At 42.2% G+C, this 17,195-nt stretch overlaps 1 protein-coding gene across 28 annotated transcripts in view; it reads right to left on the bottom strand.

The window, feature by feature from the left end:
- Nucleotides 1-17,195, bottom strand: part of RBM47 (RNA binding motif protein 47) — a 276,212-nt gene that overhangs the window by 80,239 nt on the left and 178,778 nt on the right. For 2 of the 28 annotated variants that reach the window (XM_086406035.1, XM_086406053.1), the window contains exon 1: nucleotides 5,762-5,869. The exons of 22 other annotated variants lie outside the window; for them this stretch is intronic. The gene's annotated coding sequence lies outside the window, so the exon portion shown is untranslated. Of the gene's footprint in view, nucleotides 1-5,761; nucleotides 5,870-7,062; nucleotides 7,189-17,195 lie in introns of those variants that run through there. 4 more of the 28 variants (XM_086406042.1, XM_086406041.1, XM_086406050.1 and 1 more) reach the window with 4 other exon arrangements.

The raw sequence follows: 17,195 nt of genomic DNA, 5'->3' as shown, positions 1-17,195 counted from the left end.
GTTCATAAAATTAAAAAGAATCAAATCAAATCTTTGATGTTCAAGCATCCCATATGGAAGGGGCTTTCTACTGTGAAAATAATGATGCCTTTGAAGCAAAGAATCCGGGCATCTCTTGCTTTTTCTAGAAGTGACTCAAAACGTTTGACTGTGACACTCAGGGTATTCTCCTATCTGTCACTAGGCATACAGGACTGCTTACCTGTAGCCTCACTGAAATGGTGACCTGATGCAATATTAAATGCAAAATTAATATTAATGCAAAATTTAAAACATAACCTCTTTCATTCCCAACTCAAAAAAAACCTAAAAGGTATATTCTCCCTTTTGTTATTCTGACCAAAGGGCATTCTGAGCAAGTTTCTGGTAACTTTTGAAGAATGGGATTGTGAATGCTTATACTTGTAGGGTGAAAATCAAGAAAGGTACTAGGAAGAGGAAATTTAGAAATTTTGTTCATTTCCAACATGATCAATTGAGTCAGAGACTTTGACATATAGACCCTCTGGGAGTTCGAATTTAAAGCACTTCAAATCTCACAATGAAAGATGTGACTTTTGCCTCCCAGGAAATTTCTTGGCAATTCTGACTTGAAATTCATCTCCCTTTCTTACAGTGATTGAACATTTCTTTATGCACAGATACTGAAACCTGATCTTATGGAATTCCCTGGCGGTCTAGTGGTCAATGGACATGAGTTTGAGTAAGCTCCGGACGTTGGTGACGGACAGGGAAGCCTGGCATGCTGCAATCCACGGGGTAGCAAAGAGTTGGACATGACTGAGCGACTGAACTGAACTAGTGGTTAGCATTCAGTGCTTTCACTACTGTGGCTTGGGTGTGGCATGGCCAAAATTTAGAAAAAAAGAAAGAAAATAACAGATTTTTATTTAAAAAAAGAGAAAAAGAAAAAAAAACCCTCAATAGTTTGCTGAATAGATTTAGATTCAGATATGCATCTGAAAAACATCATAAGCCACAAAAATTTATTCATAAACAAAAGTCAGAATGAAAAATATACAAGGGAGACTTCTTTTCAAAACAAGAAAAACAGTGAAGGGAAAGATAGAGAAATTGAATTAAGAAAAGTCAGGTCAATTGCCAGCTTTCTGACCAGAAATAGGTCTGTGCTACTGTGTAAATGCTGAGTCTTCGTTAACGAGGTAGCACAGCCTCAAAAGCCGCCTGGCATTCTCATAGCCAGGGCAGCACTGCTCGTTGCTGTAACCAACATCTTGGGTGTTAAGATTGATTGTGCAATTAGAAAACTTTTCTCAGGCTCAGTTTCCTCTTCTGCAAACGATGGCTGTCACCTCCTAGGGTAATGATTTCAGTTAAATGAACAGCCCATGCAGAGTACTTAATAAATCCACTCCCAGAAGGACTTCTTCTCTTTTTCTGCCTTTTCTAGTGATAACATTTCCAACCCACCTTTTATGAGATCATGCAACTTTAAAGGGCTGGCACACATGGAATAATTTTCAGCTCATACAGTCATGTTTTTAATCTCCCCATGCCCAATTTATTAAACTGTGGTGTATTCTTACAAAGAAATACTATGCATCAGTGAAGGAATACATTACAGCTACACAAATCAATGTTGAATGAAAGAAGCCAGACACAGAAGAGCACAGATATATGATTCCATTTTTATGAAGTTCAAGAATAGCTAATGTAGGGGCTTCCCTGGTGGCTCAGTGGTAAAGAATCTGCCTGCCAATGAAGGAGACACGGGTTTGATCCCTCATCCAAGAGGATCCCACAGGTCATGGAGCAACTAAGCCCACACGCCACAACTATTGAGGCGGTGCTCCGCAACAAGAAGCCACAGCAATGAGAAACCTGTGCACCACAGCTAGAGAGTAGCTCCGCACTCGCCGTGACCAGAAAAAAGCTCTCGCAGCAACAAAGACCCAGCACAGCCGTAAACAGATAAATAAAAATTATTTAAAAAAACAGATAATGTGTGGTGATGGAAGTCAGAATAATGGTTACCTGGAGCAAGGTGGGTGGCTGACAGGGAGGAGAAGCACAGGGAGCTTTCTGAGACACTGAAAATGTCCCATACTTTGAACTAAGATTGGTGGTTACACAGGTACACGTAAAAACTCAAGCTGTATACTTAAGGGTTGTTCATTTGACTGCCTTTATGTTATACTTCCATAATAATATTTAAAATAATATTTCTCAAAGCACTTATTTGACTTAGCCTCATCACACTGAAGTTTCTCCCTTATTGCATTGTTCCAGGCTCTTTTTGCATTTTGTGTAAGTGCTCAATTTTTTCATTGGTAGGAAATAATTGTAGGAATAAAGAATTATTCATATATTAAAATTTCCAAATAATGAATACATCCACGTAAGTTAGAAAACTATTACTTTCTTGGAAGAAAAGCTTTATAAAATGATTTGTGGCCCTCAGTGTCATCTTAAACAAATGTTACTGAGCACATTTTTCTTGGTGAACCAAGGCTACCCTTAGAAGTTTACATGGTTGAGCTGGGCTGAAATGAAAGGATGGCTTCAGGGGCCATTGCTTCCAAACTGGGTAACAGTAATTTTTGCCCTTTCCCTGTTATCAGGGGCAATTTTTCATTGTTCTGTGCCTGCCTCTAACCATCCTGGTCCTTATCCTCTGCTTTCATTCATTCATTCATTTGGTACCTGTTTTTAGAATGCCTAATATGTGCTAAGCACTGAACATAGAGTGGTGAATAAGACAGTTACAATTCATGACGTAAGGGGGACTTATTCTTTGGCACAGGAGGCAAGTATAAAACCAGTGTGATGACTATCTTAAAGGGATAGGAGGATAGGACCTAATTTAGGGGGTTTGGGAAGGTCACCTTGAAGAAGTGACATTTAAGAACTGAGACGTAAGAACCTAGCCTAGAATGAGATCTTAGTAAGCATTTGTTGAATGAATGGATGATTGATCATTAGCCAACAAAAAAGAGTTTTGATTCATTGTGCATTAAGAAAACAGGAATTCTAAACCAAAAGCGAGTAGGCAGAGTGAGGCCCTGATGGACTTAATGGCTTGAATTTTTTGAATGCTGTGAGGACTGTTTTTTGCCTTACTTAAGACCTTGTGTTACTAGACAAGGATTTTTTTTTTTTTTTTTGGCCCCACTGTGGGCACATGGGATCTTAGTTCTGCGATCAGGGATCGAACCTGTGTCCCATTCAGCAGAAGTCTTAACCACTGAACTGCCAAGGAAGTCCCAAGTGAAGGATTTTTAATCATTGCTCGACTAACCTATACAAATTCAGTTTTTACCAAAACAAAACCAGCCCCAAAAGCCCATGTCTTTATGATGATTCCCCTAGTCTGCCTCATAGTTCTGATCCCAAGTTCCCGTGACTGTGACTTTCCTGGCACAGTCACCCAAAAATCTTGAAAGGTGGGCGTTACTCATCCACACCTTTTTGTGACAGCTCTGTCCAAGCAAGCCAAAACAACCCTGACTCCTTAGGCATTCCTGCATGTTGCAAACTGCCACCTAATTTGGGGGCCAATTACTGTCCCTAGAGATTTCACCTTCATGATATATTACAAACCGAGAGCTTGCTGTCTAAAGCGGAGAAAGAGCAGATGACAAAATCTTTGTGGAGAGACTTTACCCAAATATATGCCTGATAAGGATTTCCCTGTAGCTCACATGGTAAAGAATCCGCCTGCAATGCAGCAGACCAGGGTTCGATCCCTGGGTTAGGAAGATCCTCTGGTGAAGGGATTGGCAATCCACTCCAGTATTCTTGCTTGGAGAATCCCACGGACAGAGGAACCTGGCAGGCCACATTCTGTGGGTTTGCAAAGAGTCAGACACAACTGAGCGACTAACACACACATGCCTGATAAAGCCAGCCTGGTACTATTAACATATCACATGGAATAGCAACAGAGTTTTAAATGCCAGAGATAGGGGCCAATGTATCCAGAGTTTAATTTGACATCTGAGTGGATCCATTTACAAACTGCCCAATAACTGCAAGAACTCCTAAAGAGAGATGGAAATGTAGACTTTGTTGATCTTAGTTTCTTACAATTCCATACAGACCTTCTGATTTTAAATAAGCAAACAAAGGAACTGCACTGGGTAGGATTTTCCCAGTGAAATAATGGGAAACAGGGAATGGCAAATATCTGGAAATGATTTATTTTTAGACTTCTTTCCAGTCTTCCTGTTCCTCTGATGAAATTTCACACATAAAACTCTATCCATCTACCTGAGAGACAGTGGAATTAATGCATGAGTTTCTTCACTGGTCAGGATCTATTTTGGATTTCTGCAGTATTAATAACATTGAAGGTCAAAAGTTTGACAGACCCTTAAGCAATCAAGGTGCGTCTATGGGACAGAGAAGTAAGCAGCAAGTATTCCTACCTCTGTTTCAAAATTTTAAAAGAGAGATAAGAAAAAGGTAATACACTTGTGGCAAGTTACATAAACTTACAGTGGTCGGGGTAGTGAAATGACTCAAGGTAAAATTCAGTTTTCTGATACACATATAAAAACAATCAAATCTGCTATCCCTCGGGTGAACTGATGTCTTCGGCCCTTCAAAATTGTAGATTTAGTCCTATTTGCCTAAATACACAAAGCCACAGTGAACTTTTCTCATGAAGGAAGTTTCCTCTCATTTTGAAACCATCATTTATTTCAACCATTTTGCAATGACTGGGAACTTGTCAGAAGAAAGACTCTCAGCTCCTGACTGCTAGCGTCACCGGTGAAAAGAGTACGCTAACAATGTTCCTTCATAATCAGTGCTACAGTCCATGGGGTCACAAAGAGCTGGACACGACTGACCAACGGAACAACAACATGCTTGCCGTTTAATCTGAACTTCAGCACCGTCTTTATGATGAGGTTTCCTGCCATAAAGTAAAAACAGACTAAAGATTCCACATGCTTGTTACATTGCAAATACCATCCAGCAACTTCTTTTCCCAGGAACTGGCCATTACAGTCACCTTCTGGAGTTACCCTTTTTCTAGGTTTTCCTACCTACTGTTTGAGTTTTAACCACTAACAACACAGTTCCAAGTATCTGTGTCCAGGATATCATTATTACATTTGATCAAATGTAAACATTTGATTATGGCTCTAGTTTTATCATAGACACTCATGTTTTCTACAAAAGGAAAAAAAAAAAAAAGGTAGAATACTTAGCATTCCCAAGAAGCACTGAGTCATTCGTTTCTCCAAAACTATGTATGACCAGGATATAAAGTTATTCCTAGCAACTGTGTTCTAAAAACAAAAATTTGAGGATAGGAAGAGGCTTTCAAGCTGACCTTTCATCGGGGCAAGGAGTGGGTAAGAGAGAAAGTTTAAGAGTATTTTCACAAAACCCAAGCCACCATTTAGCAAAAGCTTTTCAGGGAGTGAGTCACGGGGTATAATGAAACGCAAATCACAAGGCTACACGTTGCCTCCTAGGAACACTGCAGCTGGTTCCGAATTCTTTGCTAAAGCAAACGCTAAGTTCTGATCCAGGCCATGGGGAAACCTCCTGCGCAGGTACATTTTACCTCCTTCTCTGTGACATACACGTCCCTGGACTAAAACCGAAAACAACACTCAACCGAAACTGAAGATTACAAGTATCCAGGGACGCTGATCCACAGAAAAATACAGTTTGCAAAGCAATCCTTTGGCCCCCTTCCTCACCATTCCTGCCCCTTCAGCAGAAGGAACGCGTATGTAATCTAACATTTTAAACATGTATAAAAACTAAAGTATGAAACGAGTACCTGCCACACACCTGGAGCTCCCTTTCCCCTGCTGGCTCTCTCCTCCTACACTCTGGCAACGGAATGCCCTTCAAAACCCTGGCTCAGTGCTTTTGGTAAATGTTTTACGAGACACTAAACAGCCTTGTGTCCCACCCTCAGAGCAAACACCATTGAGAGAACACAATATAATGGTCGAAAAGATATCGTGTGATGTGATGTGCAGTAATGCAAATGAACAGGCGGGCTCTATTTCCACACTTCCCCTTAAGGGGGAGAAGAAAATCCCAAACCTCCAAGGGGTGGGGGTGGGCTAGCAGATACAAACTCGGAGTTTTGTGTGGGTTTTTTTTTTTTTTTAAGCCTCATTATGATAAGCTCATTGTTCTAATCCCCAAGCAAGTTTTGGCTTGTTAAAATGAAAAAGTGTCAAAGGCAAGAGTTAATAAAGGGTAGAGGTCACAAGTGAATCTGTAGAGACTGCCACATCTAAACATGTACCATGTATTTCTAGTTTTCAGAGCAAAGCGGACGCCAAAAAAGCTTTACAGAAACCAACTTCCACAAAAAATAAAACGTACTTCCCATTTTCCATACCCTTCAAGTAATTCACAGTTAAAAACCAACTCTGCTCCAAACCAGAAGTTTTGCATTCCATTCAAGTTAACAATTACAACTGGAGGATAACAGAAACTGGCTGGCACTGAATTATTAGCATACCCAAAAGTCAGGTGCCTCTTGGTACCACCAGGGTTAACAAGATAAAGAGAGAGCACCCAGGGATCATCTACAGCACACATGAATGTCGATGAAGTCCGGAGCTCCTGTGGGCAGCTCGCACCTACCTACATGCTCTTGGAGCTGAGAAATGAGAAAACAGAATTATTCCGTGACCGTCGAGCCAACTCCATAAAAAGAGACCAAGGCCGTAGAGAGAAGGAATTGACTTTGGCTTTGGAATCACACACAGCCAGGTTAGGCAAATAAGAAAACCCATTCTCTAGTCCCCACTCCCACCAGAGTCCCCAGGAACACCTAGAATTCTTCATTTCATACCTTTAGGATATCCAGTGGGGTAGAAAGAAGACTCAACAGGGAACTGCGATCAAGGCTTTTGGGCACACCAGCTGTGTGACCTTGAGCAAATCACTTAACCTCTCTGAGCCTGTTTTCCTCACCTATAAAATAAAAATCTCTAAAACCAGGAAAGATTTACCCAAAGAATTGCCAGCCCTCTTAATCTGAGAGCGTAGAAAATGGCATATACACATTTCCAAAGCATTTGCAAGGTAGTTGTCCATTTTTCCTCCCCGACCCCTTACCTCTATAGGTCCTATCTTGTTTTCAGTTTCCTCAGTATTACAGATGCCTCAGGTTAGTGCTGTGACTAATCCACCTTGGGTGGATATCCTCAAGGCCGGTTATCTGCCTCCCAGAGGCGTGGTGAGCCGACCTCCCGGGCCTCCGGCCCAGGCTGCAGTGCCTGTGCTTTCACAACACTTCTCCTCTTGAATTCATCTTGCCCTCTAACACAGATACCTGCATGCCTGCCTCCCTTCCCCTTTCCTTCTCTCTTATTTTTTTTTCTCATTTTCTCTTTCCTATCCTCCTTTCTATCCTTGCTTTTTTGCCCAACTCCTTGACAAAGAGATGATGTGTATATCAATTACTCCTATCACCCTCTTTCTTCTTTTATTTTAGGTAATAAACAAGCTGGTGAGGGAGTGAAATAGATTTGTTATCATCCAGATTCTACTGAAGAGAGATCCAGAAAGATTCAACAGCTGGCTCTAGGTCATGAGGCTGAAGCTGGACTTTCCTGACAGGCCAGGGTTTCCCTCCTTCATGGCCAGGACCACCCAATTCCCCACCCTCAGATATGCCTCTTCCCAGAGCCTCAAATTCGCCACATGGTATGACTGAGTCTCCCTGCTAATTCTGGCATATTCTCACCTTCCTCCCTCTGGGCTCATCAAATTCTTATCCTATTTGGAGGGCAGGGGAGTCTATCTCACTTGACCCCCACAGCCCACCTCCCCTTCTTTAAGCAAACCAAAGAGGAACAAATCTGCAAAGCGACAAACCCACACAACTGGGGAGTAATTATTCACTTCATAGGAGTCTTTCCCTTCATTAGTACCTCTCTTGGGTACTCTTGGGTACAAGCCACGTTGTACCACATATCCACATACAAGTCAACCACTTTCTAGACCGTAAGAGTAGCCTCTGCATCCTTAGCACGCTGTCCAGTGCTTATGGTTAAGGAACATATTTGAATTCTGAAGAAAAAAAAAGTGTGAAGACAATATCAGAATCCAAAGTGTGCCTAATGGAGTAAACTCCAGGTATGACTCCAGGTAGGACTTGAGAGTTTAGGGTTTTGATGTAGTAGCTGTGTTTTGTTCTATATTCAAAGAGGATGAGAAAAGTGGATTATAAAGACAAGGTGGCAAATAAATTAACCATCAAATCATGCCATGAAATAAGAACCAAGGATTAAATGCCAGACAGGGAAGCCTGGCATGCTGCAGTCCACGGGGTCTCAAAGAATTGGACACGAATTTGCAACTGAACCACAATTACCGGTTACCTGATAAACAATCCTGGTGATGGACAGGGAAGCCTGGTGTGCTGCATTCCAAGGGGTCGCCAAGGGTTGGACAGACTGAGTGACTGAACTGAACTGATCTATAATCTCATTTAATTTAATCTAACAGAGGAGGAGGAGACAGGTTCAGAGAACCTGCCCCAGGGCATGCTCTGATAAGGGCAGAGCTGAGAATCAGAGCAGATCCAATCCAGTCATTGCTCTTCATCTAAGCCACTCTCTCCTGCCACAAGGACCCTGGCTCCAGGGAGGATCTGTTGGTCAAATCCAGAGTCACCTGTGTATGCTTTCTAGGCTCCACAAGAACACATTTGGCCCTGTTCTTCTACTCCTTTTCCTTGGGTTCCCCAATCCTTCTTTTCACCTTTTCACCCCAAGACAATCTGTCCTGCTCACTTTGAAATCTATTGACAGATTCTACTATCGAGGATCTCAGTTAACCACAAAAACTGAGATATGGATAGTATGGATTTCCCCACTTCAAGTAAGCCTTTATCTTCATTTTTTTCCTATGGCCACAAATTTGATATTTGACTTTAAACACTGTGGGCTGTGTTAAAATTCCCTGTGTCAAATATAGTCCTTGGTGTTCTATTGTATATTCAAATATTTCATCTCATGCTACTCAGAAGATAAATTCTTTGTCCCTGAGAAAGAACTGTGCCTTCCAGGCAATATAAATGTTTGATAGTAGCATTTTCTCCCTTCCAGCCATGCAATTCTAAGTTGGGTTTTGTGCTATTGTTTTGGGTATGCCAGCATGCAGATGTCCCCTGGGTACTTCTAACTGCTGAGTTATATTAGGGCAGAAAATCAACCTCTCTCTGCTCTTTCACCAGAGTGTCTGTGATTCCAGAGGCCCATCTCTAGCTTAGATATATCTGAATCTAGCATGTATTTGGTCTGCAAGATGGTTCCAGATTCTGAAAGGGGTTTTGAGTTCTCTTAGACACCAGTGATAAGAAGGAGGAAGAGCAAGAGGAGAATGTTTTCTTTGGAGAGAGGCGAGTAAGTCTCACAGAATCCTTGAGAAGTCTTTACTCCCCTGACTCATTCAAGCCCCTTCAGTTTTCTGGGAGGGCATCTGAGAGCATCCTGAAGGCAGCGTCAGAAACTTCTGGTCACCCAGCCCAGCCTAAATCAAACCCTAAGAAAGGTCCCCACAGTCTCTAGTGTTTTTCCAAACTGCTTAAGGAAGGAGATGTTGGAACAGATGAGGGGAACACACGATGAATCAACATACAGCCCATCACTGTCTTTCACTGGGACAGTAACAGTTTCACTGGGACCAGAAGGTTCTCAAAGTGAGGTCCCTGGATCCCCTGGGAGACCGTTTCAGAGGTCTGCAAAGTCAAAACAATTTTCATAATAATACTAAATAACATTTCTGTATTTTTCCACTGTGTTGACTTTTGCACCAATGGTGAAAAGGCAGCAGAGAGTTACACTGCTGGTACCTCAGCACAAAAGAAGACAGTGGCACCAATTTGCACTAGGAATCACAGCATTTTTCTATTAGCAGGCACTAGAAGTTGTCTTTATTATTTTTTTGAATGTACTTGAAACAGGAAAACATGAATTCCATCATTTTAACACATCTTGACTCGAGCATATATCTTTTTAAATATTCTGTGTGATGAAATGGGAAGCATGCACAAAACACTCTTGCTGCATACTTAATCATGACCATAGACTCAAGAAAAGTCACATGTGTGACAGGTACAGGGTGAACTACAGCTGCTTCTGTCACAGAACACTATTTTTACTTGAAAGAATAACTGCAGCTAAACTATGGTTATCCAGATACTGGGTATTTGGTAGATACTTTCTGGAGAAACAAACGAAATGTGCCTGTCTCTTCAAAGAACACAACTAATGGTATTTGTCTCCAATGATAAAATCGGAGCTTTCAAGCAAAAGTTAAATTTTTGAAGAACTTCTATTCACCACCATGAGCTTAATAGTTTGTCATAATTAAATGCTTTTCTGATGAAATTAGTTGTGATATTAGTAAATGTGATTTTTAAAAATATTATACAATGAAATGTGTCAATATTTCAATGATCTTCACAACTCAGTAAGCCAGTATTTTCCAAATGACCAATTCACAGTGTTACAGAATCACACATAGTAAAAGGCCCATTCATACAAGTAAACCAGTGGAAGAAGGCTGAGCCCGAAGAACTGATGCTTCTGAACTGTGGTGCTGGAGGAGACTCTGGAGAGTCCCTTGGACTGCAAGGAGGTCCAACCAGTCCATCCTAGAGGAGATCAGCCCTGGGATTTCTTTGGAAGGAATGATGCTGAAGCTGAAACTCCAGTACTTTGGCCACCTCATGCGAAGAGTTGACTCACTGGAAAAAACTCTGATGCTGGGAGGGATTGGGGGCAAGAGGAGAAGGGGATGACAGAGGATGAGATGGCTGGATGGCATCACTGACTCGATGGATGTGAGTCTCAGTGAACTCTGGGAGTTGGTGATGGACAGGGAGGCCTGGCGTGCTGCGATTCACGAGGTCACAAAGAATCAGACACGACTGAACGACTGATCTGATCTGATAAAAACTTCACTGATATGGTTTCAGATTCCATACTACAACTAATCATTAAGAAACTATCTCTTATAGAGTTTGGCTTTAATAGTAAAGAAGAATGTTCTCAACTATCTGAAAAGTATATCAAAATACCCCTCTCTTTTCCAACTACATATCTTTGTGAAGCCGAGCATTCTTTAATTACTTCAATAAAAATAATGTATTTCGCCAGATGGAAGGCATAAGCAGACATAAGAATAAAGTTGACTTCTATCAAGCCAGTAATTATTTGCAAAAAATATAATGTGCTTTCTATCATCTATTTTTTTGGAAATATAGTTTTTCATAAAATGTTATTTATGTTAACATGAAAGTGAAAGAAAAGTGAAAGTGAAGTCACTCAGTCGTGTCTGACTCTTTGCGACTCCATGGACTGTAGCCTACCAGGCTCCTCCCTCCATGGGATTCTCCAGGCAAGAGTACGGGAGTGGGTTGCCATTTCCTTCTCCAGGGGATCTTCCCGACCCGGGGATTGAACCTGAGTCTCCTGAATTCCAGGCAGATGCTTTAACCTCTGAGCCACTTTTGAAGTATTTAATAAATATTTTTAATTTCTTAGTTTGAATTTCTAATGTGGTAAATAGTTACAGATACAACCCACATAAATAAGAGCACTCTGGGTTCCTTAATAATTCTTAAGAATGTGAAGACAGGGTTGCCAGATTCAGCAAATAAAAATGCAGATCAGAGTTAATTTCTGTTAATTTTTATTTTATATTGAAGAATAGTTGATTAACACTGTTGTGTTAGTTAAATTTGAATTTCAGATAAACAACAAATAATATTTAAGTATCCATGCAACTTTTGAGACATATTTATACTAAAAAAAATTACTTTATTATTTATCTGAAGTTTATATCTGAGTGTCCTTTATTTTATTTGCCTGTTAAAGATGTTCTGAGCCCAAAAAGTTTGAGACAAGCTGCAGTAGACCATGTCCCGCACACATGTGCTAACACACTAACATGTATTTAACACCCACTGTGTATCATACCCAGCACTAAATTCTTGACAAATACTACCTCTTCACTCATCTCCAAAACCCTATGCGGCAAGTATTATTGAGATCCCTAGTTAAGTAAAACTAGTTATTGGTGGAAGGCAAGACTGGAACCCACTCACTCAGACACCAAAATCTCAACTTGTAACCATTAGGGTTACACTGAAATCTAATGGAGAATCCCAAAGATGATGGGTTTTTTTACGTATTTACATCTCCAAATTTTAGCAAATTGATTTCTTTTTTTCTCTGTCTCACAGCTGTGTATATGTTCTTCAGTCAGTAATGATGGAAGCCAAGGCTGTGTGTCAGGAAATTCTATCCAGAACTGGCTGTGAGTATTTGACTGAGAGCAAACTTTCCTAATGGATGCTTCCCTGGGCGTGACAACTGCCTTTTTCCAGGCTGGGAATTCTAGAATGGAGCAGTGGTACACGGGCACTGCTCGTTACTATTCATTGGAAGCTGCTGGGAGCTTGGTGCTGGACTTGAATCATCCTTGAGAATTGGTAATTTCTCCAAATGAATCTGTACCAACTGAAGCAAATGCTGCTGCTGCTGCTGCTAAGTCACTTCAGTAGTGTCCAACTCTGTGCAACCCCATAGACAGCAGCCCACCAGGCTCCCCTGTCCCTGGGATTCTCCAGGCAAGGACACTGGAGTGGGTTGCCATTTCCTTCTCCAATGCATGAAAGTGAAAAGTGAAAGTGAAGTCACTCAGTCGTGTCCAACCCTCAGTGATCCCATGGACTGCAGCGTTCCAGGCTCCTCCATCCATGGGATTTTCCAGGCAAGAGTACCGGAGTGGGGTGCCATTGCCTTCTCTGAAGCAAAAGCAACTACTGTTTTAAGTGAGCCAAGGTCCTATTTTTCGTATGATCATGACCCAGGCTACTGGATATATTTAATGAGCCAAGGTTTGACAGTAAACAAACTAGGGAAAGTGAACTTTTTTGTATGATACAGCATGACAGCACGGCTATATACTCACTGCATCTCAAGATCTGCAAATACAAAAATGAATTTGCTTGCAGGCAACTCAGACCTCCTCCCCCGCCCCCAATCCCCCAAGTGGCGCCATGGTAAAGAACCGCCTGCCTATGTAAGAGATGTGGGTTCAATCCCTGAGTCGGGAAGAACTCCTGGAGTAGGGCATGGCAACGCACTCTAGTATTCTTGCTTGGAGAATCCCCATGGACAGAGGAGCCTGGAAGGCTGCCGTCCATGGGGTCGAAAAAGAGTCGGACACTACGTAGTGACTTAGCACACGTGCCCTAGTCACCTTTCTTCTCCAGTTTCAAGAGTATGTCTCCCGTCAGCTAGACACGGAGGCGGCGCTACACAAGTCTAGACTGCACAGAAAGGGGAAGGCCCCCAAGGCACCGAAAAGAACCAGGTTTGATCCTTGTGTTTGTATTTACTTTATCCGGGCTGCCTGTATGATGAGGACAGCAATATTCACCTGGCAAACCACAGTCCATAGGGTCGCAAAGAGTCGGACACCACTGAGTGAGTAACTACTACTACTACTGTGCATAATGAAGTGTAGAAAGCGAGAAACATGTAAGGGAGGTAGAGAGAGACAGAGAGGGATACTAGTTTTTCAGACAGGAAAACTTCTTTAACAAAGGGAAGATTTACCTTTCAGACCTTTTGTTTTGTAAATTTGGATTTTTATTAGACGTGAGGCACACCAAATTATATTAAAGGCGGTTGTGTATACAGAAGGGTGATAGAACTTTAAAAATTAGCCTGGAGCAGAGAATGGGACAAAAGGAGAAGAAAAAAAAAAAAGTGTAGATGTGAAAGATTTTCCAGGCAAGAATACTGGAAAGTGAAAGTGAAGTCGCTCAGACTGTGCACTACCCATTTTTCAAACAATAGGCATAAAGTGAAGTTGCTCATTTGTGTCCAACTCTTTGGGACCCCATGGACTGTAGCCCACGAGGCTCCTCCCTCCATGGGATTCTCCAGGCAAAAGTACTGGAGTGGGTTGCCATTTCCTTCTCCAGGGGATCTTCCCCTCCTAGGGTCTCTCACACTGTAGGCAAACTCTTTACTGACTGGGCAACCAGGGAAGTTGGCCACAGGACTGGAAAAGGTCAGTTTTCATTCCAATCCCAAAGAAAGGCAATGCCAAAGAATGCTCAAACTACCGCACAGTTGGACTCATCTCACACGCTAGTAAAGTAATGCTCAAAATTCTCCAAGCCAGGCTTCAGCAATATGTGAACCATGAACTTCCAGATGTTCAAGCTGGTTTTAGAAAAGGCAGAGGAACCAGAGATCAAATTGCCAACATCTGCTGGATCATTGAAAAAGCAAGAGAGTTCCAGAAAAACATCTATTTCTGCTTTATTGACTATGCCAAAGCCTTTGCCTGTGTAGATCACACTAAACTGTGGAAAATTCTGAAAGAGATGAGAACACCAGACCACCTGACCTGCCTCTTGAGAAATCTGTATGCAGGTCAGGAAGCAACAGTTAGAACTGAACATGGGACAACAGACTGGTTCCAAATAGGAAAAGGAGTATGTCAAGGCTGTATATTGTCACCCTGCTTATTTAACTTATATGCAGAGTATATCATGAGAAACGTTGGGCTGGAAGAAGCATAAGCTGGAATCAAGATTGTCAGGGGAAGTATCAATAACCTCAGATATGCAGATGACAGCACCCTATAGCAGGAAGTGAAGAACTAAAGAGCCTCTTGATAAAAGTGAAAGAAGAGAGTGAAAAAGTTGGCTTAAAGCTCAACATTCAGAAAACGAAGATCATGGCATCTGGTCCCATCATTTCGTGGCAAATAGATGCGGAAACAGTGGAAATAGTGACAGACTTTATTTGGGGGGACTCCAAAATCACTGTAGATAGTGATTGCAGCCATGAAATTAAAAGATGCTTACTTCTTGGAAGGAAAGTTATGACCAACTTAAACAGCATATTAAAAAGCAGAGACATTACTTTGCCAACAAAGGTCCATCTAGTCAAGGCTATGTTTTTTCCAGTAGTCATGTATTGATGTGAGAGTTGGATTATAAAGAAAGCTGAGTGCCAAAGAATTGATGCTTTTGAACTGTGGTGTTGGAGAAGACTCCTGAAAGTCCCTTGGACTGCAAGGAGATCCAACCAGTCCATCCTAAAGGAAATCAGTCCTGAATATTCAATGGAAGGACTGATGCTGAAGCTGAAACTCCAATATTTTGGGCACCTGATGAGAAGAGCTGACTTATTTGAAAAGACCCTGATGCTGGGAAAGATTCAAGGTGGGAGGAGAAGGGGACAACAGAGGATGAGATGGTTGGATGATGGCATCACCGACTCAATAGACATGAGTTTGAGTGAAGTCCAGGAGTTGGTGATGGACAGGGAGGCCTGGCGTGCTGCAGTCCATAGGGTCACAAAGAGTCAGACAGAACTGAGTGACTGAACTGAACTGACCAGGGAAGTTAGATAATTAAGAAGTACATTTTAGGAACCAAATCTTGGTGAGAACCTAGAGAGCAGGTCTAGGTAGAGAGAGGGTTTGGAGAAATCCAAGGGCCTTTTCCACGGGGTGTCTGATGGGAACGAAAAAGAGTAATTACAAAAATTTTTTAAAACAGTCAACTTCACAGTGTGTCTCAGGCCTACACGGCAGGGCTGCTGTCTGAGCTCAGATGCAGGCCCAGCCCTACCTGGTGGGCCCTGTGTCTCCCTGGCAGTCTTTCTATCTGCATATGCAATCTAGATCCCTCAAGCACTGAAAGGAGTGTCTGGAGGAGAGGGGAAAAGAAAAAGAAAAAGAAACTGAGATGCAAGCCCGGCTCCTGCCTCAGATAAGCTTGGATGACCATGGAGTGTGCAGCTTTTCCCTTCAAGGGACCTTCAGAATTTATTCTCCTGAATGCTGAATGTCAAGGAAGACACAGCCAGAAACTGTGACTCATCAAATTTCCAACGTCAAGACCAGAGAGCACAGACTGGATCCAAGGACTGGGTTTGCACTCAGAGTCAAGGCCCCTGCCTGCTTCCAATGGAAAGGGGGTGGAGCCATGGCCCAGCCTCGCCCCCAGCAGCGGCCTTTCCCTGACTTGACACATGGAGAACAGGGAGTTTCATCCACCGTGCTTGAGCCACAGGCCATCACGACACTTCAGAAAGTGATCTGCCTTGGAAAGTGGTTGGATCTGTATATGAAGGTCACTCACTGGCTGTTTGTGTAGAGCCACATAGTAAATATTTTCAGCTCTGCCGGCCAAATGGTTATATGTTTCTTTTTCTTTTTTTGAGAAAGCCTTAAAAATGTAAAAACCATTCTGAGCTACATACAAAAACTGGCAGCAGAGTGGGCCTTAGTTTGCTGGTCCCTTACTTAGAGCAACAGCGAAGGGTGGGCAGCATAAACTAGGGGTTTTCAGTTTGGTTGTTAAAACCATGAGGCAGGGAGTTGCAGCTACTGAAGCCAGGGCCCCTAGAGCCTGTGAGAAGTTACTGCAACGAGAAGCCCGGGTATATAGAGAGTAGCTCTCGCCCGAGGCAATTAGAGAAAAGCCCGCACAGCAAGGAAGACCCAGCATAGCCAAAATAAATAAATTAACTAATTAAAACAAAACAAACCATGAGGCAGCGGTTACATTGCCTTGTTGCTGACAAAGACCACTAATTCTCCGTCGCACTTGCCTGGTCTAACATTCTCTGCTTGTGGAGTCATCTTCCCTTTGGTATGATCCTCTTAAAAGAAGAATTTAGCTATAGATCTGGTGAAATCAAACCTTAAAATGATAGTCTTATTTAGTCAGGAAATTAGATAAATGGGATGGAATTTTAAATAAGTTAGAATATTTTTAACAGGCTAGTTTTCTTTTTTTTTTTTTTCATGTGTATCTGTGTGTGTGTGTGTACATGACTGCATTTCTGCTGAAAAGTGAACACTCCACACTGTGGTAGTCCTCACACTTGTGTGTGTGCTCCGTTGTGTCTGACTTATTGTGACCCCATGGACTTTAGCCCATGGGGTTCCTCTGTCCATGGGATTTTCCAGGCAAGAATACTGGAATACTCTTACTGGGTTGCCATTTCCTACTGCGGGGGATCTTCCCAACCCAGGGGATCGAACCTGCATCACTTGCATTTCTTACACTGGCAGGCTGGTTTTTTACCAGTTACACCACCTGGGAAGCATGCATATGTATCACAGAATTCCAAACGGGGAAAAGTCCTCCGACAGAGCCTGGCCTCTAACTGTTTACATTTGGGGAAACTATAACCTGC

The sequence above is a fragment of the Bos grunniens genome, chromosome 6 (assembly GCF_055505025.1).
Source record: "Bos grunniens cultivar Pamir isolate PY7600 chromosome 6, Bosgru_T2T1.0, whole genome shotgun sequence".
NCBI lineage: Eukaryota > Metazoa > Chordata > Mammalia > Artiodactyla > Bovidae > Bos > Bos grunniens.
Note: the sequence above shows the minus strand (reverse complement) of the source record. Positions and strands in the feature narration are given on the sequence as shown.